Raw genomic sequence first — 26662 nt, forward strand, 5'->3', positions numbered from 1 at the left:
GAGTGTGTGTATACAAGTGGTAACCAGGTGGGTCAAGCCCGCTGGGTCCCTGCCTCCAAAGGGCAGTCATTAATGAAACATTTTAATTATATATACCTTACAGAAGAGCCTGGCGGGGAGCAGAGTGGCATCACCCACTGGGCGCTCGTCTCCTACCTCCTCACTGGGGCTCATAAAAGCCATGTTGCCTACCGAACAGCTCTCTCAGCCATCGCTGGGGAGAGAGCTGATTTTTATTGCCATTCTTAAGCAAACTGGAGTGAGGATGATGGGTAACATGCTGTAGAGGCCTCTTTTGGGTGGGGCTGCTCACCTCTTCCCATGATGGGAAATGGCTGGGCCTTGATGCTATTCCCAAATAGGCACTTGGTAGAGATGCTGGGCTGTGACCAAGTGTGAATCCATGCCAGGCCACTCACCTCAGCTGGGAGAGCAGATGGCAGTGCAGGGCCTTTCTGGCTGGCTGCTGTACCATCTCAAGCCTTTCCCTGTTGCACACCTGCCTTCTTGTCTCAGGGTCCCAAGGATGGGTAGAGCATATTTTTTCTTGCACTCACATCCCCTTGCATTCAAATGAGCAAAGAACCTTCTTCATGGAGATGATAGAGTCGGTATGTTTGGGCTGAAGGGAGAGAGGGTTAGGGAAAGAACTGTGTAACTCAAGGATAAATGGGGACTTGAAGGTGTTGACTGAGATGAATATGAATTTTGTAAGATTTGCCCATCACTAAGCCTATTAGTGAGATTCACTCCCCCATCTTGGGAAATAGTCTATCTAATCCTTGTGTAGCACTTATACTATGACAGGTACTTTGTGTGTATTAATTTATTTTATCCACACAACAGCCTTATGAGGTAGATAATGTTTTTATCCCTTTATTTTGCAGCTGAAAAAACCAAGGCTCAGAGAGGTGAAGCAACTTGTCTAAGATCACATAGCTATTAACAAGCAGAGCTGGGATTTGATACTAAGTGGCCTCATTCTAGAGACTGCTCTTAATTACAACACTCTATTAAATCTTGAAGTATCAAGTTGTCCTGTTCATTCAATTTCCCTCATGCTGACTGATTCACAGAAAAAGGACAGTTATTGTCCTTGTTGGGCCAAGCAGGGAGCTGACATCTTGAGGGAGGTTGTAGTAGTGAAAGAAGAATGCTCCACACTCAACCACCCTGAGTCAGAGGTGTGTCCAGAGGCTCAGGTTATTGGGGCTCAGTCTTTCTTGTGCTCTCCGCTCCTCCACACAGTAAAAGCCCAAGTGGTTTTTAAAATAAAAAAAATTCGGTTATAGCTTTATTGAAATATAATACACATACCATACAATTCATCATTTAATAGCATACAACTCAATGGTTTTTAGTCTATTATTATAATTAAGTGGTATTTAATATATTCACAGAGTTTGGCAACCATCACAATCAATTTGTAGTGTGATCATCATAACTACCCCAAAAAGAAACTATATCCATCTGTGGTCACTCCCCATTCTCTTTCCCCCAGTTCCTGGCAACTACTAATCTACTTTCTGTCCCTATAGATTTGCCTGTTCTGGACATTTCATATAAATGGTGTCATATAATATGTGATCTTTTGTGACTGGCTTCTTTCACTTAGCATTATGTTTTCAAGGTTCATCCATGTTTGAGCATGAACTAGTACTTCATTCCTTTTTATGGCTGAATAATATTCCACTGTATAGCTATATCCCATTTTATTTATCCATTCATCAACTGGTGAATACTTGGGTTGTTTCTACTTTTGACTGCTATGAATAATGCTTCTATGAAGTTGTGTACAAATTTTTCCATGGATATATATTTCATTTATGGTGGATGTACACAAAGGAGTAGAATTGCTGGGTCATATGCTAACTATATAATTTGAAGGAATGCTAGACTGTTTCCAAAATGGCTGCACCATTTTGCAATGTTTGGGGCTTCCAGTTTCTTCACATTCTCATCAACACTTGTTATTTTCTGTTCTTTTGATAGTGGCCATTTGATGGGTATGAGGTGATATTTCATCATGGTTTAGATTCGGATTTCTCTAATAATTAGTGATGTTGAGGACCTTTTCACATAGTTATTGGCAATTTGTATTTCTTCTTTGGAGAAATGTCTATTCAGATCCCTTGCCCATTTTTTACATTGGATTCCAGCAAGTTTATTGAAGGAAAGAATAAATGGGTGAGTGAACTAACCTTCCACATGTCAGACACTGGGGATGTCAAGATGAATAAGAGTCCTTGCTCTCAGGGAGCTTGCAGCCCAGAGATGGAGACAAACACACAATTGAAGAATCAGTGCTTGAACAGCAGTAGGTGTGAGAGGCTGGGTTAAGGAAGAAGGCTTCCTGGAGGAGGAGCCGTTTGAGCTGGGTTTTCAAGAGAGATGGGAAAAGCAGGGATGAGGAAAGGCCACTCAGGTGGAAGAATTTTCTTTGGGTGGAGGTGGCACAGGTGTAGTTGGGGAACAGCCAAGAAATAAAGGGCAGGGGAGAAGAGTGAGGCAGGGTGGGGCTGGGCATCTAGAAGGTGGTTTTGGATCCAAGGAGAAGGAACTAAGAGAGGTGCCTGTGTAGCAGAAACTCACCATGGGTTTAAATTTGCCATCTAAACCCCGATTGTCCTCAAGCCTTCCTAATAGAATTGCTGAGGCTGCTGCTGTGGTTCCAAGTGGGTCCTTTTATGTTTTAGTGATTATCCTGTCACCCACCAAAAATAATTTCATCCTGAGAAGACGGTTTGATGGTATTGAAAACTGCTGCTGCATAAGTGTATGTGGCCTAATTGGGATTCATAAATCCACTTTTTAACAAGCACAATTAAGAATACTTATTGCAGCAGGCCAGCTTGAAGAAATCAGGAAAGTGCTGTTAGCAGGAACAGCTTTTATGTGGCTTTATTTAATGGGATGGAAGACTTAGTTTGATCCTGATATCTTGATTAGTCATGAGGGCGGCAAGTCTCAACTTAAAAGTAGAATTTTACTCCAAAGTTTAATTCTGAGTAGATTATTAGGCAATATTATAATGAGAAGAGGGGTCTTCTAGATTGCTCTTTGGAAAAAACCAGCAAATTTCATAAATTTATGAAACGATAAGAGATTCATTCATGAATAAGACTGATAATATGAACAAACACTCAAAGAGGGTTCTATCCCCCTTCTACAGTTTATTTTTTTTTTTTCCCCTTCTATTCACTCAGCTATGCCAAGTGGGGAGGGCAGTGGTCTGTCTGGGAAGGCTGAACTAAGGCTCATGGTGGTTGTGATGTCATATGAGATTTGGAAATACTGGGAAGATCCGAAGGTAGAAGCAGTAGTGGTCGACAGCAAGAGAGAGTCTTGGAGTGAGACTCTGGAAAGCTTTCAAGGGAGAAGTAGGAGGATGGCCAAGATTCAGGAGTGCAGAAGGGAGGTGGGAGCACTGGGACCACTGTGAGCCCCTGGCCCAGGCAGTCCTCTCCTGAGGGAAGGTGCTGGGCAGAAGGCAGGCAGAGCTCTCAGCAGTGACAGAGCACTGCTATGGTGAGACTTATGCAGAGAGGGCTGGAAACGAGCTTGGAGGTCTACGGGCTAGTCCTAGCCCTGCCACTATGTCACTGTGGGACTCGAGACAGGCACCTTCCCCTCTGTGGATCTCAGTCATCTTGAATGCTCTCTCAGGGTCTAGTCAGCATTGACACTGTGGGATATGGATAGGACTCTGGCTTTTTATAGAGCTGGGGGAGCTATGGGAGGAACCACGAGGGTGAGGTTGAGAAGGGATGGTGGTGTTATTAATTAGTGATAGGCAAAGGATGCTCCGGGTATTTCTAGGATAGAAACATGTGACTTCCAGGGTAGAAACATGTGACAAAATAGGATCGGATTGAACCTTTGGGGGATGTAGAGTGAAGAGGAACACCTGAAGATCTTCACGTGCAGGGGGCCAGAGTACTCATGGGTCTGGTCAGTTAAGGATATCTTCACTGAGAGAAAAGGTTTCCGATTGCTTCTTGATAAAAAAGAAAGAATGAATGGATGGATCAGAACATGATGGGCTTTGTGCCTGGCAGAAAAGAAAGATCGCTGCTTTGGAATCAGGCAAGCTTGGGTTTGATACCCATTCTGCCCTTGCTGGCTGTGTGCTGTTGGAGATGTTACTTAGCCTCTCTGAACTGAAGATTTTTGGCCTGCAAAATGGAGATTTAGTAATACCCATTATAATCTTGTTGTAATAATCAAATGAAAGAAAATCAAGTGCCTGGCACACAGTAGGTGGTTAATCATGTGCATTCCTTTCTCTCCTTCTATTCCTCGCTCACTTCCCAGATGTACACTTCTTTTGGAAAATTAGGATTATTACGATTGCTCTGCCTCCAACTATGGTCTTGTTGGGGCTTTATGGAGGTACAATGTGTAAAACTACTTTGTAAACTACTTTGCAATTATAAAGAAGTAACTCTTGTTTTTGCAAGACCATTTGTAAAGGCAGCTAGGGTAACGATGGAGGGGAAGGAAGGGAAGGTTGGTAAATGGGGTTTCAGAGTATGGAAGGATTATTATTTGCACCCTATTAATTCAGAGGGCCGGAAGGCTGGGGGACTTTGCAGAGCCTGGCTGGGGCTACCAGAGGGGGTGTTGTTTCCATGGAAGTCTGAGCTTCAGATGCAGTCCAGCTCTTATGTGGGTCTAGGTAAGGAGATCTGGAAGACCTGTATTCTAGAAGAACCTGGGTTCCCAAAAGAACCTTGCTTGACCTTGAAGGGTGGAGTTGATACAACGCAGCTCCAGGATGCAAATTGGAGGAGCTGTGCTGGTTGGGATGAAGACGGGAACTAAGGTTTACTCAGCACCATCATGCTCTAGTCGTGGCTTCAGATGCTTTGACACACCATCTCATTTGGAATATGTGCACTACGTGTCATTATTCCTATATGTGTGAGGAACCTGAGGCTCAAAGAAGTGAAGTCACTTTTCCAAAGCTACAGAGTAAGTAAATGGTGAAGCAGAAATGCTAGCCTGGGTCTATCTGCTTCCAGAGCTTTCTGTAAGTCAACTCTGTATAGTAACATCTTTTTCTTTACGCTTGTAAGACACACTGAATCCTCCCAACACTCTTTTTAAAACCTTTTATTTTAAAATAATTTAAAGCTCACATAGAAGTTGCAACAGTATTGGAGAGTTCTTGGGTATTCTTCACCCAGCTTCCCTTAATGATAACATCTTAGATAACCATAGTATAATTATGAAACCCAGGAAACCAGGAATTGATGTTGGCACCAAGCTATTAACTAAACTACAGGTCTTATTCGGATTTCACCTGTTTTGACGCGAACTCACTGTGTGTGTGTGTGAGTGTGTGTGTGTGTGTGTGTGTGTGTGTGTGTGTGTGTGTGTGTATTTGTGAATTTAGCATATGTAAAGTTTCATGGAACCACTACCACAATCAGGATACGGAATTGTTCAATCATCCTCCAAACTTCTCGTGCTATATCCCTTTATAGTTCTACCCTTCCTTCCCCACTCCCCTGATGCGTACTGATCTGGTTTCCATCACTCTAATTTTGTCATTTTAAGAATGTCATAAATGGAATCACGCAGTATGTAGCCTTTTGAGGCTGGCTTTTTCACTCTGCATAATTCTCTGGAGATTCATCTAGGTTGTCATGTGTATCAGCTTGTTTCTTTATATTGCTGAGTAGTATCCCGTGGTGTATTAGATTCCCGAGGCTGCCATAACAAAGCACCGCAAACAAGGTGGCTTCGAACAACAGAAATGTATCAGCTCACAGTTCTGGATGCCAGAAGTCTGACATCAGGGTGTCGTAGGGGCCATGCCCCCTCAGTAGACTCTAGGGAAGAATCTTCCCTTGCCTCTTCCTAGATTCTGCTGGCTGCCAGCAGCCCTGGTGCTCCTGGCTTGTAGATGCTTCACTCCAATCTCTACCTCCATTCTCACATGGCCTTCTCATAAAGATACCAGTCTTTGGATTTAGGGCTTACTTTAATCCAGAAAGACCTCATCTTAACTAATATATCTGCAAAGACCCTATTTCCAAATAAGGTCAGATTCTGAGGTTCTGGGTAGACACAGATTTGGGGTGATACTATTCAACCTGGTATATACATGCTATGGATGTACTACAGTATGTGAACTATTCACCCACTGAAGAGCATCTGGGTTGTTTCCAGGTTTTGGCTATTACGAAAAAAACTACTATAAACAATAGGATTTTGTGTGAATGTAAGTTTTTATTTCTCTGGAGTAAATGCCCAAGAATACAGTTGCTGGGTCATATGGTATTTGCATGTTTATTTTTTAAAGAAATTGCCAAACTATTTTCCAGAGAGGCTGTACTAGTTTAAATTCCTACCAGCAATGAATGTGCAATCTAGTTTCTCTGCATCCTTGCCAGCATTGGTGGTGTCACTAATTTTTATTTAGCCATTCTGATACGAGAGTCAGTGATATCTTATTGTGGTTTTAATTTTCATCTCCCTAATAGTTCATGACGTTGAACATCTTTTAATGTGCTTATTTGCCATCTGTATATCCTCTTTGGTGAAGTATTTCAAACATTTTACCTGTTTTTAAATTGGATTGTTGATTTCTTACTGTCGAATTTAGAGAGTTCTTTTTATATTTTAGATACAAGTCCTTTGTTGGATATATGACTTGCAAATATTTTCTCCCACTGTATAACATGCCTTTTCTCTTGACACCATCTTTTGCAGAGCAAAATATTTTCATCTTGATAAGGTCTAATTTATCGATTCTTTCTTTTATGGATCATAATTTTGGAGTCATGTCTAATAACTTTTTGCCCTAGGAGATGTTCTCCTATTATTTTTTTCTAAAAGATTTTACATTCTACATTTAAGTCTATCCATTTTGAGTTAAAAAACATGTATTTTTATATCTCTATATAGAGACATATCTATACCTATATCTGTATATCTAGGTAAAGTCAAAGTTCACTTTTTTGCCTAAGGATAGCACATTGTTCTGATACCTAATATGTTGAAAAGACTGTCCTTTCTGTCCTAACACATTTAAGCTTCACTGTGGTCAGATACAGGCACTTTAGTCTGTTTTTGCTGCTTAGGAAGCTAAAACCAGAGAGGATGAAAGACTAGTTTGAAGTTACACTACAAAGTTATCAAGAGAGTGGGAGCTGCCATCTAGATGTCCCTGGTCCAGGGACATCCCCATTTTAAAGATGAGAAAATGAGGCTAGTTAGTGGCAAAACAGGACCTGGCTTCCCACCAGAGGCCACTTTTTATAAAGCAAGCAGACAGGCAAGCAAACAGAATAAGACAAGAAGTTCAACACTTTGGTGGTAGAACATATGACCCTGTCCTACACCCCAGTCCTCTACTGAGTCTCATCTTGGGGATGGGAGGGAGAGGGATGGCGGGAGGCGGTGATTGGCTGTCTGCAGGGATCTAAGAATTTGGTCCTAAATGGGAAAGCCAGGTTGAGGTACAGATTCCTGGGATACCCTCCTTGGTTTTGAGAGCATCCTGACTCTTGCTGAAGGGCCCCGACTTGGAGAGCTGGCGTGCGCAGTGTTTGAGAACGATTGCTGTGGTCCTGAGAGCAGGCTTTTAGCTTAATTGAACCGAATGTCTGAAAATGGCAACTCATCAGTCAGCTTTCATTTTGTTCCTTTTGTTTAATTGTATTTTCCTCTAGGGATTAACCAAATCAATGTAAATGCTGGGTAATTCGTAATTCTGTTTTATTTTATTTTATTTTAATTTTTGGGACATATAGGTGATTGTGCTTGTCAGTTGTAATAATCTAGCTGAGAATGTTGAAAGTATCTCTTTCCCTAGCTGAAAAAGGGTCCCAATAAATGTCATAAATTCTCGTAGCGTTTAGGCCCCATTCTGAGAAGGATGGTGGTGAGATGCGCCAGGAAATACTGAGAGACAAGAGAGGGCCCACAAAATGACAAAGTGAAAGCTGGGGCAAGGAGGGCTGGAAATTGATCTTTCTCAATTACTCATCTGGGCCAAGCCTCCTTCTGGAGAGGGATGCTTGTGGCCTTGCCTTTCTGGAGGGTTCCTGGGGAAACATGGAGTCAGAAGTTCTGAGTTCTAGGGGCATCTCTGTCAAGGGCTGGCAGTGTAGACAAAGACAAGTCTCTTCTCCTCTCTGCATCCCTTTGGCTCTGCAATGAGGGACTAGACTAGACAAAAGATATCATGTCACCTCCACTTCTGTGGCACCTGTCACATCAGGGTTTGTCTCTCTGAAGCTGCAAAGGGGGGCAGTCATACCAAAGGCTCCAGTATTTTGTGGGGAGATGTGCAGCAAGGACAGCCTACGGAATTGTTCCACCTCTGAGGAAGGGGTCCAGGCTTTTATAACCATCCTCCCTTTGGCCAACTAACCAGGCATTGGATGCAACTGCCCCAACGTTTCGGGCGTCACCTTGAGCCAGGTGGCTCTGTCTAGCTGAGGGCAATTCCCAGAGAGGGACTTGGGAACGAATATTTCAGTCCTGAAGATGGGGTCTGGGCGGCCCACCATAGCCTTCAACACATCCCTGCTTCAGTCTCCCTCTCTAGGTACCTTGATCTGAAAGACATCAGTCTTAGGAGTGGAAACTCTAGATTTCTACACTCCTGACTCAGCTGCCTCTGGTCTGGACCAGGGTCTGAGCAGAACTGAGTTCCAGTACTTACCTGTCTACTGCCTCCCTTCTATGGCTCCCCTGGGACATGTGCTGTGCCAGAGAAGGATGAGATTGGGGTGAGTTTGCTCAGCAGGGCCCTAAGAGGTCATGTAGCATCTTGTCTGGTCTTCCACAAGTGTTACTGAGCACAAGGAAGGTGCCAGGCCCTAGGTGTTAACATGGGAGGTGCAGGGGGCTGAGTGTGACCTGTTTTATGCCTCAGTGTCTCCTTCTTGTGGTGATAGGGTGTCCTTTAGAAGAACCAAAGCTGTCCCCTGGGATGCAGAACCCCCTACACTGGACGGTGGGTAGATTTCAAGGGGGATCCAGATTCCTTCCCCAAAGACCCCATGAGGCCAGGAGCTGTCACCTTGCCATAGCATTGATGGAAATTCTAATTTATGGACTATGGTTTTGGAGAGACTTTGTGACAGAAGCTATCAATCTCTGCATTTTAAATTTATTTTATTTTTCCAGCCTGGGTGCCTGTTCTGCTGTGAACTTTCTCTGTCTAATCAGCTTTCGGGCAGTTGAAAGAGGTTGAGTATCGCCTTGATCTGGGGGGGTTTATGTGCATAATTCCCTTTAATTCATCTCAGGGTTTGGAGAGCCAGCATTTTGAGAGTGATTTTCATAGTCTCTTGTTGGAGTTCAAAGATGCATCTCTCCGGCTGGACCAGTAAATTGCAGGAGCAATTTGCTATGAATTTCCAATGTAGAATGATTCCAGGTCCTCTCAGGGATGACAGCCCTGCCCCCTTTCGTTGCCTTCCCCATGGAGGTGGGGGCTGTGGCTTAGTGTGTCTGGAGAGCATCTCCTCCCAATGCTGACTGGACCCCACGCACCCCAACCCACTGACCTTCGCTGGTCCCTGATCCCACAGACTTTACTCCTGCCCCCCCATTTCAGTCTTGTCTTGATGCTTCATTTGTGAGGGGACCCCAGGTCAATTGTGCACTCATGCTGACAAAACCTTTATCCTGAGTGTATGTCTTCCCACTTTATTTGCCTGTATGATAAATGCAATTTCCGCATCAAGACTATCAGTCATTTTCTGATGTGATCTGTGCAGCTCTGCCTGAATTGAATCAGCTCCTGTATTATTGTGACAGTTTATTTGGCAAGAAAATGAAATAAGATGTGTAAATTAAAGTGGAGGTGTGCTGGGTGTGATGTGGATGTTCCAGGGGCTCAGATGCCCCTGTTTGGGCATCTCCGTTCTTTTCTACTCCCTGCATTGGGCTCCTAGCTATTCTGCCCTCTAAGCTTGGAAAAGAGACCAATGCAAGGACACAAAGCCATGCTTGGGGGAGATAAAGATGCTGGGATGTGTCAAGGGACAAGCAGATAAAAAGTCAAGATGCACTGAGACTGGAACTCAGGTTTAGCATCATAGTCAATTCAAAGGGCTAGAGACAGAGAGCAAGAGACAGAGAGCGCAAGAGACAGACACGAACATAGAGACACAGAAAGAGAGACACAGAGACACACAGGGACACAGTGTGTGTTCGGGAGGGCAGAGGCTTATAGCTCCAAACTGGAGGTTACGGGACGTTGGGACCCTTTCCCTGGACTCCCTGTGCATCTGCCTCTCCCTGCTCCTCAGCCCTTGACAAACAGGGTGGCGATCCTTTTCTTTTTCCTTCTCCTCCCCATTCTCCTTTCACACGCTCATTTCACACCAGCTCTGAGCTGGGTGTTGAGAAAGAAAGGGCAGCTTCTGCATGTACCACCTATGTGAGAAGGATGTCCACAGCACCCCGAGTCCTCTGAGGAGATGTCAGGCTTGGGGGTAAGATGGCAAGTAAATAGAAATAGCCTAATGCAGCAAGGAGGAGGGTGTGTGGGATCTTGGAGGAGAGAGAGGTCCTCAGCAGCAGTGGGTGCTACCTGGCCAGTTTTATTTAAGTAATCTCAATTAACCAAGCTGGCATTTCTCCTCTCCCTGAGGCCTGCCTCTTTTTCTTGTGCTGGGTCATTTCCAGCTGCTGTTGAAGGCCTGCCCCCTGCACAAGACCTTCCAGAAGGTTCCAGGACACAGGACAAGAACACTTCCCCCCTTCAGTGTGGGGACCAGGGCTGGGAGGAGTCAGACCACCCTGACCTGGAGGGAGAACTTGCCTGAAGCAAGGAGAGAGACAAAGTTTTGCCCTCCGAAGTTGCCAGCTCATGACCAGTCTCTGTCCCCTAGATATTTCCAGCTGCTTCTGAGTCTCAGGAAGAGGGGTGGGTCAGGGGCCATTTTCTCCATCTTGAACAGTGATGGGATGGTTCCCTTAGCTGGGGAACCACCTGGGGCCGCTGAGTTCCATGGGACAGTCACTGGTAGTATATCCCTGGGCGGAGAAGCTGGTCTGCTTAGCTACTGGCAGAGTGGAGACAGTACTAATCGAACTGAGTTCTCTAAAATCACGTTGTCCAATATTGTAGCTATTAGCCACATGTAGTTAATTAAAATTAATTAAAAAGAAATAGAATTAAACATTCAGTTCCTGAATTGAAAGAGATATACATGCAAACATTAACCAGCAGAAAGCATGAGTGGCTATGTTAGTATCAGACACAGTCCATTTCAGAGCAAAGAAAATTACCAGGGACAGAGAGGGACAATGCATAATAATAAAAGGGTCAGTCCATCATGAAGATACAGCATTCCTAAATATTATGCACCAGACAACAGAGCTGCGACATACATGGAACAAAAATGTTGTTCTTTGGTCATACCAGCCACATTTCAAGTGCCCAAAAGCCACATGTAGTAAGAGGCTACTGGACAGCAAGATGTAGGACATTTTCATTACTGCCGAAAGTTCCATTGGGCAGTTATTAATTCACGTCTATTGTCTGTTTTGTTCACTGCTGTATTCTCACCATCTAGAAGAGTCCCCAACACATAGTAGGTGCTCAATATTTAGAGAATTGAGAAGTTCCAGCCTTGGTGCTGCTGCCGTCTTGCCGTATGAGTTTGGACATATTACTTCCCCTCTCTGGATCTCTTCATCCATAAATCAAAAGGTTGACCTCATCTCTGAGATCCCTTTAAGCTTTGATCTTAAGTATCTAGTTGGCTAATTCCATTAATTTTATTTGCAAGGAGGGGTCGGAGAGGTTGGAGAGGATGAGGGGGCCAGTTTGATTTTTGATTCCAGGTCTGAGTTAGCTGTAGCTCACTAACACTCTCCCAACGCAGGAATTTGCAGTGGTCTCCTATGACTTTTCCTTCCTGCCCTTCCTTGTGCTATAATTTCTTGATATCACCAAACAGCTTCTTGGCACTCCCCAGCTCTGCCTGGAAGCCAAAAGGATCCAAGGGGGCTGACCCCACTTACAGAGCTGGGCCCTCCCTCCTTCCAGCGGTCTGGAGTCTGCAGCTCTTTTCCCCCGTGGTTACCTCCTGTGTTCTGTAGTTTGAGGTAACCTGCCCAGCCCTAGACTTAAGTCCCTATTGCTGGTGCTCTCTGTGTGGGCCCGGGAGAGTCCTGACAGGGAGAGCCTGAGAATGGGAACTCTTTGCTGGCTGCTGCCTCAGTGCATCTGCCAGCAAGTCTCTGGGGATAGGTCCTGCCATGGGGATGCTGAGTTTGCGTGTAGAGACCAGGCAAAGAGCTGGCAGTGGGGGATGGGGGGAAGTGCAATCCTGTGTTGTTGGGGGCAGTGTGCCAAAAGGAGGACAAGAAACATCATTACCTTGAGTCCTGGGGTCCTGGCAGGATTGAAGGGAAAAAGAAGTGGGACCAGGGAGGAAGGAGAGCAGATACAAGGTGATGCATTATGGATCAGGCACTGCTGGTGGTAAGCTCAGTCTGTAGAGAGGCTGTGAACTCCTGCATCTAAGGGAAGAAAGAAGAGTTTAACATGAGCTCCTCTCTCCCCATGAGTATTGCCTTCCCATACTTCTGGGTTGCTCATGTGTGTGTGTGTTGAGTGGCCCCTGGGGGATCTCACACCTCACTGGCCATGGGGAAGCCCCAGGACAGGAGAGGGGCTCATGGCAGGGACATGAGGCTAGTTGCTGGAGGTTCTGCTTATGTGAGGTCTGCAGAGGCTGAGCAGAGCCCATACAGAGCCGGCAGTGACTGAGGTGCAACACCTGGCCAAGTGCTGGGAAGACAGGTGAGGCCAGGAGGATCTGAAGAGGTAATTAGAGGTGTCTGATACAAAGGGGGTCTGGTTAGGCTGATGTCCTCTGTCCTACCTGGGTATGCTTCTCCTAAGAAGGGAGCGCTGGCTGGCTGGGAGACCCTTGACTTCTTGGAGTGCAGTTCACATAAGATCATTTCCTTTCTTATGGCCCAATGACAGAGGCTTGTCTTAGAGAAAATAAATCCAATGAGAGCAATTTAAGTTTTACCAGCAATGCATGAGTGATAGTTTCTCTGCATCCTTGCCAGCATTTGGTGTTGTCACTATTTTTTTTTTTTAGCCACTTTAGTTGGGGCATGTTTTTTAAACCACTCTGCCAGTTTCAAGCCTCTCACGTTCTTATATTTTCAATTTCTTTTTTAATCGATGTATTTAAGCCATTTACTCTTAATGTAGTTAGTGATATGATAGTTCTTAAGTCTACCACTTTATTTTTGTTTTTTTGTTTGTTCTTTTTTATTTAATTTCTCTGTTTTCTTTTTCTTGCCTTCTGGGGTTACTTAAACATTTTTTATAAATCTATTTTTATTTATCCCTTGTGTTTTTATGTGTATGTCTTTGAATGTGGTTTTTAGTATTTGCTCTAGGTATTTAATTATGTATACATAACTTACCACAGTTTTTCGGTATCATCATTTTACCAGTTTGAGTGAAGTATAGAAACCTTACCTCTCTTTACATCCCTAAAATCTTCCTATTTATAATATATTTAATACCAACTTAATGTCAATAGTATATAAAACTTTGCTCCTATATAGCTCTATTCCCTTCTCTCCTTTATGTTATTTGCCATACAAATTACATATTACTACACTGTGTGCCCATCAACACAGATTTATAAATATTGCTTTATGCAGTTGTCTGTTAAATACTTAGGAGCAAAAAAGTTACAAACAAAATTAGGTTATAACTATCTTTAAAAAAAAAAAACCTACCATCATGTGGATTTTTGTTTGTTTTACATATAACGTGCAGGGTGTTTCACTGTTCTTAGCAGGAGGAATGGGGCAGGAGAGTATATTTACTTTATCTCCCGAGAAGTGGAAATCCTTAAATTTTTCATTTCACGTCAGGGAGATGCGGAGGAAAGACAAGAATGAAAGTTTATTGAGGACCCACTGGGTATTATGTGCTTCCATATGTAAAAATTCATTGCGCTCTCACAACTTGGTGAGGATGGTATTAATATTCCTATTTTACAAATAAGAAAAACTTAAGGCTCAAAGAAAATAAGTTCAGGTAGATAGGAGGGGCTGGGCCGGCCCTGAACCCAGGCGCTCTGACTTCAGTGCGTGTCCTTTCGCCTAGAAGGGTCACTCAACAGCTAAAATCTGGTTTTGCAGCTGGCACCACAATGCCCAAAAACATGCTAGTGATTTTTTCTTCCTCCATTGAAAAGCGTTTGTTTTTTGATTTGTTGGTTTTTGTTTTAACTTTTTATAATGAAAATCTTCCAATGCATAGAAAAGAGGAAAGAATAGTACAATTAAAATCTATATACCAGCACTAACATTCAACAATTGTTAACATTTTTCTATATTTGCTTCATCTGTTATCTTTTTGTCAGAACCATTTTAAAGTAAATTACAACATTATGATATTTACTATGTCAGTGTATATCTCCAAAAAACACATTTTTAAACATAATCACAAGACTGTTATTACAACTAACAAAATTCATAATATCCTAATATCTTTCAATACCCAGTTATATTAAAGTTTCTCTATTGTCCCCCAAATGTCTTTTGTAGTTCTTTTCCCCCAAACCAAGCTCCAATTAAGAATCATGCATTAAAATAAAAAATAAGGGATTGTAAGCTGACAAGGTCCTTGCAATCTGTGAGGTTAACCAAGGGTTGCCTCACCTTAAAAAAAAAAAAGAATCATAGATTATTATGTTGCTTGTTTGGTCTTTGTCCTATTTCATCTGGATGGTCATTTCTAGCCTTTGAAGAGTCTTGTTTTGGTTAATTTTGATGGAATGGGGAGGAAAGAGCAGGGGTGCTTGAGGTCAGAGCTGGAACTGCCTGACTCAGTTTCCCTCTGGGATTAGCATTCTCCTTAGGATCATATCCTTCCTGTCAGCAGGCAAGTAATGGCACAGGAGGCGCCTGAGAGGTCACCCCTCATGTACTCACAGTCTATGTTTGGAACAACTTAGGCCTTATGCCCTAGTTCCTGCACCGAGACTCAGATCCTGACCAGAATGCCCAAGAGCCCTACCTCCTCCCAATTGCCAGTTCCAAATGAAGGAACAAAAGTTGACTCATGCTGCCTCTTGAGAACCCAGACAGGCTGGTGGGTATAATTCAAAGTGACTGTTTCCTTCTGTCGCAGAGGATTTATCATGCTCCTTAAATACTGTGCAGTGGCCTGCACATGTGGCAGGCCCTCGGAACCAATGGATTGATGCTCTGCTCTCCATGAAAGGCTCAGCTGCTGTCTGACCTGGGGAGCGGTGGGGTGTGCAGGCTTAGTCAGGTGGGATTGTAGAAGATGCTTTGATGTTGCTGGGGGTTGGCAGAGAGGCAGGGGATTAAGGTGTGTGGGAACTGGGGCTGATAGTTGGGAGTTAAAGCTCCTGGGTCCCCTCTCCCCATGGCATAAATGATAGGACTTTCTGAAGGTGTGGGTGGGGGTGGGGGAATAATCAGCTGTCTCATGTGGCTGAATGCCTCTGGTCAGTTAGTTCCCTTAGGCCATTGAGGGTGGAAGGACAAGGTCAGCAATGCTGAAAGAGAGTGGTGTCTTTCTCTGTCACCATTCACACAAGCTCTTCATTTGTCTGCTTTGGTACCAGCTGGGCCAGGCCGCTTCCATGACAGGACACTCACCTCCCCTTAAGGACCAGGGCTCTAAGAGATGGGAGCACAGCCCTGTCTGACAGTCCTGAAGGAAATCTGACCACAAGTACAAAGGGAAGTGTCCAGAAAGGGGAGGACTTCGTCAATTCTGTATTGGGTGAACAGTTGGGGTCTGGGAGTGTTGCTGCTCAGAGACACTGAGAGAAGAGAGGGTGGGTTGGCAGGCTGTGGGAGATGCCACAGGCAGGTGCAGTGGAGACCAAGGCTGCCCTTGAGAGTGGTAGGAGATTGAGGAGCAGTCTGTCAGGCCAGGAGAAGCTGCAGCATGCTCTCTCACCTCTTGAAGGGCCAGGAGCACTCCCTTCTCACTCTGGTTGAGTGGCTGTTATTGAAGAGAATAGAACTTGACCTTACCGTGGAGGGCCATAGTGCCCACTCACTGTGGGCATGATTGCTCTTCACTGCTATTAAATATTTCATTGTGAAAACATGGGGGTCCAAATGGGCTGCCAAACGGCACTGGGCTTTGATTGCTCTAATGGCTGATGGCTGTGGTGAGGGTATGTGTGTGTGTGCACACATGTGTATACACACATATGTGTACATGTATGGTATGTGCACATGGATTGTATTTGTGCATGTATGTGGTGAATATGAGTGTGTGCATATGCATGCTTTTGTGATGTGTTTCTATAATGGGTGTGTGTATGTGTGTGCACGTGTGCATGTTCATTAGGGTCTCAGAACTTACAGAGACTTTGGCCCCCATCTGCCATTCCTCTTTCTGGACACTGGGGAAGCGACCTCACCCACTGGCATTAATGGCAAGGTCTGAATGCAGATTTTTAACCATAGGAAACATTTCAGGGTATTAAAGATTTCATTTTGAAAAACAGTGTTTGGGTAGGGAGTGTTTGCAAACGTTGCAGAGTAATATTAATTTGTCCGTAAGACCTTTTCTGCCCCTTGTCTATCCATGGTTTTCACAGCTCCTCAGATTACCTGCTCATCCTCTACATACCTCTGTACAGCTCCACCTGGCCTCAGCTCCCCTGTGCACCTACGTGCCTTCACGTGCCCTTTTTCTTTTTGGTATCTCCTTCTCCTTCTGGATCTGTCTTCTTCCCTAACCCTGTTCTGAGAGCAGCTGCAGGATGAGGCTTCTTCCTCAGCCTTGGACAGCCCCTCTAGCCCCACATTCAGGCTGGAGGTGGAGGAGGGAACAGGGAAAGATGAGAATGAAGGAAGGGGGCTGATACTGAGACTAAGGCCTGGAGGAAGAAGGGGTGAAGGGGACTGGATGAGCTGGGATTGGGGTGGGATGAGTGAGGAGTGTGGACCTCATTGGGGTCCAAGGAGTTATGAGTGCTGATTACTCAAGGTGTGAGAGCTTCTGTTCTGGGCATGTCATTGGACATTAGGTGTTGCTCCTTCAGAGACCCTTCTTCTGGCTCTGAGTCACATGGAGCCCCTCTGGTCTAGACTACAGCCCCTCCCGGATGAGGTGTGCATGTAGGAGCAGCCTAGCCAGCTGGCCTCTGGTTTGTTCTAAACACTTCTGTTTGGCAGTGGGGAGATTGAGGGACGCTTTGGAATCTCAACGGTAGTAATCTCTAGGGACAAGATCCCCTACCCGCAAGACTTCATAGAGGCACACTGGGATCTTAGGGCTAGAAGGAAGCTCAAGCAGGCCTGCCGGCCCACTCCTGAGCCCTCTGAAGAGCCTCCCCACTACCTGGTATAACCAACATACTGAAAGGAAAGTTCTGCCCATGTCTAACCTCACTCCCTCCCTTTGTATGTCTGGATGCCAGTGGACATGAGGGTTGGATGCTGTGTCACAGCCCCTTTGCTAGATAACTTGTGCTTAGTCACTAATTTTCGGGGTCTTTGAAACTAAGGGCGAGAGAGAGTAACTATCTAGGAAAATAACCACCATCTCTCTAGGAGAAATAACACCCAGTTACCCCCTAGAGATTTTTACATGGGGTAGAAAGATGTTGCGAGGAGGCAGGAATCAGTACATACAATTCAGATTTTCAAAACAGTTTTCAAATTCACAGTATAAGCTTTCACTGGAAAAATACTGTTTGGTTCTGTTTTATTTTTATAAATGTAAAAGTAAAACCTGCTCTTTGTAGAAAACTAGGAAAGCCAAGAAATCTATAAAGTGGAAAACCAGAGTCAGCCATGATTTCATAATTCAGGGCCTAGCTCAGTGCCGGACCACAAATACTTGTTGAAGCGCTGAATGAAGGCAGAGAAAGCCTCCAGTAATACTTTCATGAATTTCCTTCCAGGCTTGTTTTCCTGTGCATATTTACAATTTCACAGTTGAGATTATACTTTGTATAGATTTTGAGGCCAGCTTTTACAGCTTGAGAATGTTCCCATGTTATTAGAAGTCTCTGGAGAATATAAGTTTTAGTGGCTATGTAATAGACCATAGGTCCCCCTCTCACCTCCTCCAAACCCTACTGGTAGGTATTTAGATAGTTTCTAGTTTGGACTACACTATGTAACATTTAAGGGATTTTTTTATGTTGTTGGTTACCCATGTAAGTAGAGGCCTGGGCTTTGAGTTGGGCTGTGGGCTCAGAAATCAGTGGGAATCTCTGGGGCTGGCCTGGGGAGCAGGGTCCAGGCCCAGCTGATGGCCAATCAGCATACGGGGGCCTCTGAAACACCAAGTTCAGGAGACTGGGTGGAGAGCAAACCAGAGATCTGAAGCAGATAGCAGTAGAGCGGAGATCTGAGAAAGGTGGCAGCTAGAAAAACACCCAGGCACTAGGGCTGAGAGTGGGAGGAAAGGACAGATAGAAAAGAGGGTGGAGAATAAAATACTTTAAACAATGGCATCTATATATTTTTTTGATTGTCCATCGCTCTTCAAAAAAAAAAAGCTTTGAGCTCCACTCCAATATATGTAAATTTATTAATAAAGTATATGCATGTACGGCTGCTTGTCAGAGCACACTAAATCTTTAATAAAAATGATTTCCTCCTTTTAGATCAAGTAATATATATAGGAGATTCATTTTTTTCCCCGTGCAAGCCATAGATCCCTTTGTTCACTCCCCTTTGGAAAATACCTGCTATAGAGGGGCCAGAAGCTGACCCGGCCACGCAGAGAGTTGCTGGGGCCCAAGCCATTAGGGGGACATCCAGGCGGAGAGTGAAAGGCCTGTGGGTGGGTTCAGAGTCACACCCAGTGAGTTATTCCCAAGATGGTTATTTAACGTTCTACGAGGGATTTGAAAGTTAATATTCACGGTGAGCTTTAGGCATTAGATCATGTGGGTGGTGAAGGTAGGAGAAAATAAACCATAGGAAAGTTGAAAAGCTTTGTGAACAGTCAGAGAAATGGTAGATGAGGGACAAAGTGAATGAGAATAAAGGAATATATCTAGCAGTGGTCTCCAACCTGGGGTCCCTTTAAGAAATATTTCCGAAATTTCAAAAAGAATTCCCCTTCTTCCCCCATCAAACATTTATCTACTTTGAGACCATTTTTCTATTCTTTTATCTGAAATGCTGTCAAGTTCACATGGTAGGTAGTTTCATGCTGGTCAGAAGCTCTTGAATGGTAGTTATGAATGTCTTTGATTAATTTAAAGTTTGAAAAACTATTTTAATTCTTTCTTGATAAATGTAACTTGTTCTGTGGGCAAGATTTCTTTAAACCCAGAGGGCTTCTTGAGGGGAGGGGCTCAGGGAAAATTAATAAAAAGTGTCCTTACTAGAAGTAATGTTCAACTCCTACTGGGCTGATAAGATATAAGACTCTGAGCTACCCGTTAGGATACAGCCAAGGACAAAGGAATTTTTGGAGACTTTATAGATATAGTTGGAATCTAAAAACACCAGCTCTGTGAGAAACAATGGTCCAAAAGTCAGAGAAAATGTGTACTTAATGAACCTAGAGATGAAACTGCATATATTGTTATACCGAGATGACACAAAACATTGAATTGTCAAACCAAACTCTCATGAATCAGAGACCTTATTCAATATCAAGATTTATGAATAATTTCAAGACTACAGGAGGCACAAGTGAAGCAGGGAACAGTCTAGGACCATTAAAGCAGCCCACTAAATCCTTTTTCACCACATCGGGACTTGCTCTGCCCAGGTTTACATATGGAGTCTCTAAGAATGGTATATGACTACATTACTTCCACAGAAGGGAGCTATTTTGGTATTGAAACATCTCAACTTTACACCTAGATAGTTACATAGCGACAAAAGGGATCCGTGCTCCATAAATTTATGGATTTTCATATTTATTTACATAAGCAATCCTAGGCACCCAGGTGAACCAGGTACATCTGCTGAAAGCACTCCATAGATAAGGACTCACTGTCAGCAAATGCCATTGCTTTATTGCCAGAGCTCTGTCATTAGCATGTTTACTAGGAGACTAGGCCAGTCATCTTTCTTTCCCAGGAGGCATCCCATTCTCCTGCTTAACCATTTCCTTCCCAGGAAACCATTTCAAACCATGATACATCTATAGTTGCATAGTTTCTAGTCTTAATCACTTTCATACCTGTTTGAAAGTGGGTGAGATGAATGCTATACTTTAGGAAAGTCACAAGATAACCATTCTTTCCATCCCAAACCTGTCTCCACCAAGTAGATAACATTTTTAAACGCAAATTTGTTATGAGGCTCTCCCTACCCTTGCTTAAAACTCTTCAATGTCTCTCATCCCTCTTAGGATAATATTCTAAATCCTTAATTTGGGCCCGCCTGTCCTGACCTCTGCCTGCCTTCCCAGCCTCATCTCCCACCATTGAGTCTCCCTCTGAGTTCCAGCTACACTGGCCTTTTAGTGTTCTGAATTCTCTACGTTCCTTTCTGCCCCAGAACCTTTGCACATACTGTTTCCTCTGCTTGGAAAGTTCTTCTTGCCACTTACTCTTCTCTGGTTAAGTACTACTCATCCTGCAGCTCACAGCTTGTACTGACATCTCTTGGACCTCACTTCATAGCCTTTCATCCTCACATCTTACTCCAGCCCCTGCTTTGGTGACCGGTTCCATACAGGCTTTAACCAGCTCTGCACAGATGTAATCTGATAGGTCTTACCTTGGCGCATTCCACATACCTCTTATTTCTTGTCCCAGGGCCTTTCTAACACTGAGGTGAGAGACTCCCATGGGAACTCACCCACTAATGTAGAAATGCAGGAGAAGTACAGTGTGGCCATTCCTAGCTAATGGGAACCACGGTGATAGAGAAATCCTTTTCCATTTCATTTCCCGGGTGTACACTTCTGAGATGCTCCTAGGAATCCCAGTAGAACGAGCCTGGTTGCCTGTAGTGTTGACCAACTCAGCAATGTGTCCTTGTATTGATTCTCTTTCCTTCTGTCCCTGTCTCCTGTCCTCTGAGATCACCTTCCAAATAAGCTACCTGCATGCATGCCTTTGTCTCGGGGTCTACCTTTGGGAGAATTCAGGCTAAGACACAACTCAAATGTCTTCCTCAGAAAGGTCTTTAATACCACTCCCCACCCTGATAAGGTCTCTATTATCTGCTCTCACTATTATATGCCCCTGAACTTTTCTTATTTAGAATATCATTATGAGCTGAATTGTATCCCCCCCAAATTTAAATGTTGATGTCCTAACTTCCAGTACTTCAGAATAACTAATTGGAGATAGGACCTTTAAAGAAGTGATTAAGGTAAAATGAGGTCATATAGATAGGTCCTAATCCAATATGACTGGTGTCCTTATAAAAAAAGATAGAACATGGAGGGAAAGACCATGTAAAGACAGAGCAAGAAAATGGCCATCTACAAGCCAAGGAGAGTGATCTCAGAAGAAGACCACCTTGCCCCAACATCTTGATCTTAGACTTCTGGCCTCCAGAACTGTAAAGAAATACATTTCTATTGTTTAAGCCGCTCAATCTGTGGTATTACTTATGAAGCCATATATTAGCAAACTAATATGACTAGATTATAGTTAGTATTTATTATATTTATGCGATTATTCTATTAGTATTTCTCTCCTAGAGGACTGTAAGCCCTACGAGTTTAGGGTCTATACCTATTTTGCTTAAAATTGTACCTCTTGTGCTTAACACAGTACCTGGCACGTAGTAGGTGCTTAATAGATTTTTGTTGTATAAATGAATGAATGAAGTGGAAAACCTTTGAAAGAACTAAGGGAATCATTGGGTACAGAATAGGGGCAGCTGTAACACCAGTAACACATGTAAATCTGTTTTAGTCTGAGACCATGAACAGCTGAGGAGGATGTAATCACAATGTTGGAGTCAGACTGGCTTTGGAGTGAAAAAACAATTTTTACCATACCAAAAGTGCCTAAAGGTCTTTTAGGCAAGGACTGTCTTCTTGTCTAGCAGAATATTCCCCTAGGGCAGGAAATGCATATCCTCCATCAGGCAGGGGACTCCTTGTCAGGGGATGTGTCTTCCCATCAGGCAGGGAGCTCCCAGGAATAAGGGTTGTATCTCCCCATCAGTCTGGCATCTCTGGCAAGGCAAGGCTGTCTTCTCTGTGAAACAGACCCAGTTGGTGGTGCTGGTTACTGATTCGGTGCACTGTCCTTTCATCAGGATATGAAAAGCAGGGATGTTCATTTCCAAAGCAGCTTCTTTCCAGGTGAAGGAAGATGTGAGCCATTTAATTGTTTCCAGAAGCAGCATTTCTTAGCCTTTGGCTCTTTCTTTGGATCAAGAAGTAGAGAAGAAAATAAATAGAAGTTCCCTGCATCCTTTGAAAACAGAGGGCTATGAATGGGCTCCAGCGATAGCTCAGCTTGCAGGGTGAAGGTGGGATAAGTAGGGAGGAGGAGAGGGGGTGGAGCAGGTTTCTGCACTAGTAGAAGCACCCTGGGATGTAGCACAGTCCTCTCCTGCTCCCAGGGGAGAGAGATTAGGATTATGGTCATTCAGAGGAATGGAAAATGGCCTTCCTAAGAGGAGCACTGCTGCCCCAGTGTTGTGAGTTTGCCCACTGAGATCACTGGAAAAATGGACAGCAGTATAGGGGTCATCTGAACTGGGCTGATGGCTCAGTCTGAAGCCATCTTGACATCAGGGACTCTTACCCTCATCATTCCTAGGCTTCATCTTGCCTTTGTCTTTTCTCAGAGAAAAGATGACACTCTTCCTTCCCGGGGCACCCTCTCTATGACATTCTCTTTAGTACCCTCTCTGTGCAGCCATCTCTGTGGCACTCTCTTTCATGGCACCTGCTCTATGGCATCCTCTCCATGGCACCTTTGGCGCTCTCTCTGTGGTTGCCTGGCTTTGGTGCCCTTGGACTCTTAGGGTCCAGGTCCCACAGCTGTATATTAAAGGCTTTTCCTCCCCTAGAGACATTTCCCTCCCTAAGAGGAATTCTGGTGCCAGCTGTTAAGATAATGGATTTTTCCACTCTACTATGTGATGCAAAGCATCAATTGAAATCCCGGTGTAAGAGCTTTGAGCCAGGAGGGACCTTAAAAGCTGAATCTTTTGTGTCTTGGCCTTGACAGTGTGTCTATATGAATTAAATGCCTGTTCTGAAGAGCAGGCCTCCCTCCAGCCTGGCTCAGACAGGACTGTGGTCTGCTGCAGGACAGGACAGCAAAATAGGGTTTTATGTTTCAAGGGTACAATTAAGACAGTGAAAGCTCTGGTGTTCCTTCTAAGGCAGTCTTCCATCTTACCCCTGGCCTAATTTGGGGGAGGAAACTACCTTTCCTCTGTCCCTGGAAGTCCAGCCAGGCTTCTTTCTCCTGCAGGTGCTCTTCAGGATGCAGTGTTAAAATCTCCACTGTGAACACTCCATGATGTTATGTTGGAATACAATTGCAGCAGGAGGGACAATAAATAAACCAATTTATTTTATCTTACTTGCTTGGTATTGAGGTGTTTCTTGAATTGAAACAAGCAAATTTATGCAAACAGCATGCAAATTAGACCCTTCCTGGATTAATAGAAAGGAAATTGAAGCTCTCAGTAGTGCCCAGGGCCTACCAGGGTGTATTGTGAATCTCAGTGTGCTTTTAGGGGCCAGCGAATGGAATCACACCTAGGATGGTGTGCATGACCTCACCACCCTTCTTCCCTTACCCCTGGCCCATTCTCCTTACCAAGGACCTTGCTTGGTTTGGTCACATACATGTTGGGGGAGGACCTCCAGACAGCTCCCCAGATTCTTCCTTTTTCCTTCCTCAGTCACAAAGGGCTCATTTCTGCTCTTACCAACCCCCATAGAGGGATATTTTACACTTCCCCTTGGATCTGCCTTCTAGAGCATGTTCCACTTTGTGTCTACCCTGAATCCTTCTAGCTACAGAGTAATCTCTATCTTCATGTTATATCCTAAATGGAGGCAGATTAGCATAAAGGGCCTTGACCATGGCTGCACATTGGACTTACCCAGAGAGCCTTAAACATGCTGAGCTTCTGATTTGATTGCTCTGAGAGCCCATATGGGCTTCAGGAATTTAAAAGGTTTCCTGAGGATTCCAGTATGTAGTCTAGTTGGGGCTACCAGGTCAGGGGTTGAAAAGAGATCTAAAGCTCCTCATCTCCCCCATTGCTCCCATTCATTGAGCGCCCGCTAAGTGCCAAGCGCCTTGCATACATGTCTCCTGCAAATCTCTTAACAGTCCCTTGAGGTAAATATCATCCCCCTCTTCTGCTTGAGGAATAGGCTCAGTGAAAACTCAGGACAACTCAGCCGGGAAGCAGCAGAGGCAGGATCAGAACCCAGGTTGGTCTGACTCCAGAGGCCCCTTGCTCCTACTGTCCCTTCCCACTGTCCTCCTGGAAGCTGGTTCAGCAGAGCAGGGAGGAGGAAAAGACCTCGCAGGCTTTGGTGCAGGAGCAGGGCTCCAGGCCTGAGTTTACTGCTTACCCGCTTTGTGACCATGGGCCCTAGCATCTCCACCTTGGCAATGCAGGCCCTTGGGTGGGTGTGAGGATTAAATAAAAATGAGAACATGCTTTGTAAACCATGAAATGTGATACCTACATTAATAATGTTTCTCATACTTCCCCTTCTCACTGTCATTTGTGCCACAGCCCACCTATTTCTCAGCCCCTGACAGACAGGTGTTTTGAGACTTTGATTCTCTTGGCCTCCCCTCCCTAGTCCCTGAGGATTCTGCTTAATCCTTCCCGCTCCACTGAACACAAGTGATTGTCTCCCTAGGAGAGCTGGGTGGTAATTAGGTTAAATAATTTAGAGTAACTTTTAATTTTTAAATAATTCTAATTTGCATTTGTGCAATTACTTTTCCTCTCTTCCCATTCCTACCCAACCCCATTGCCTTCCTTATCTTATTCATTTGTATGTTTATTTATTTATTTATTTATTTGAAAGTTCAGGATATTTTCCCCTTGGATAACTAATTTTCTCTTTATGGCAGCTAGCCAGTTTGACTCAGAATAATCACAGATTGTAAGGCAAAGGCAGGAGGCAAAATCTGCTGACTTGGAAACATCTGAAAAGCAACTTTGCCCAGCCCAGTGACATCCCTTGGGAAAGGAAGATAAAGAAAAACACACGTGCAGCTAACATTCTGCTTTTTGCATGGGAGCCCTCGCGGTGCTTGGAGGCTGGGAGAAGCCCAGTGCTCCTCTGTGTTTCCTGGGGAGCAAAGGGGCAGGTCAGTGGAGGTGAGAAGCAGGGCCTGGAGGCACACACGGTGCTTAAGTCCTGGGGCACATCAGCCTCTCCCTCCCAGCCTTGGGCTCCCCTTCTGTCCAGTGGGTGTTCCAGCACCTTCCTCACAGCCTGAGGCTTTAGTGACCACATGTGTTTGGAAGGTGTAGCAGGCTCTGACACATGTGGATGCTGGGTGCCATGACCTGTAAGCAGAGGAATTTAGGGCTTTGGGGCAGAGATAGCTGGTAACCAGGCAAGATCTTCTTTCCTCTTCTTTTTTTTCCTAAAGATTGTAGGTGCTCATAGAATTATTTTTTAAAACTTTTAATTTGGGAATTATTTCTGACTTATAGGAAAATTACAAAAGTTAGGGTTAACATTTGACCACATTTGTGCTCGCTTGCGTGCTCTCTCTCTCTCTCTCTCTCTCTCTTTCTCGTTTTCAACAGGAAGCGATTTTGCCCCCATTTGGCAATGTCTGGAGACAATTTTGTTGTCACACTTGAGTGGGGGATGGGTGCTCCTGGCATCTAGTGGGTAGAGGCCAGGGATGCGGCTTAACATCCTAGGATGAACAGGACAGTCCCTCTCCTTCTCCTCCCCGCCAGCATGGAATTATCCAGCCCCAAATGTCAATAGTGCCAAGGCTGAGAACCCCACTGCTATGTGTGTGTATCTGAACTGTTTGATAGTTGAGACACGATATTCCTTTACCCCTAAACATTTCAATGTATGTTTCCTAAAGGCAAGGGCATTCTTTTACATAACTGTGGCTCAGTTGTCAAAATGTCATAAAATCGACATTGATACAGGGAAACTTAGGTCTGATTCTGGCTGGGGGTCCTCAGGGAGCTTGTGGGGCTCAATGTAAAGGGTGCTGGAATAGGACATGGAGGTGGACAGAAGATTGGGCTCTGGTCTGTTGAGACTGAGCCCCATGACCTGGACAATCTTTTGTGATTTTCCTCCCTGTAAAATGGGGCTGACAACTGTTCCAGTGCCCCGCTGCCAGGGCTTCAGATGGTGGGAAATGAATAATAGGTGGGAGAAGAAGTATTTTGCACGTGAGTACACAAGATTGCTCTAATGTCATCAAGTCTACTTGGACTTTTCCTGTGGGAATTGGAGATTGGGATGTGAGGAGAGCCTCCTTCCCAGCTTGTTCTTGATTGTGAAACTATAGCTATGGCCAGTCGTGGGTTGTTGATGGACATCCACCTTCAGGGGCAGGTCTTACTCAGCCACTGAATCATGCACAGCAGGTGGGACAATGAATAGATTTCTGTGCATGCAGAGGAGGTGACAGAGACCTGGGAGGACCTGTTCTCTCTGCCTTGTCATACATAGTGAGAGAGAGAGAGGGAGGGGAAAGAAGAAGCTTCAGTGCCTGGATGGCTGAAGACAGAG

At 44.5% G+C, this 26662-nt stretch overlaps 1 long non-coding RNA gene across 1 annotated transcript in view; it reads left to right on the forward strand.

The window, feature by feature from the left end:
- The window catches only part of LOC111735832, a 116951-nt gene that overhangs the window by 28730 nt on the left and 61559 nt on the right, over positions 1-26662 (forward strand). The gene's annotated exons all lie outside the window — the stretch shown is intronic.

This window comes from Pteropus vampyrus, unplaced genomic scaffold, assembly GCF_000151845.1.
Source record: "Pteropus vampyrus isolate Shadow unplaced genomic scaffold, Pvam_2.0 Scaffold15, whole genome shotgun sequence".
NCBI lineage: Eukaryota > Metazoa > Chordata > Mammalia > Chiroptera > Pteropodidae > Pteropus > Pteropus vampyrus.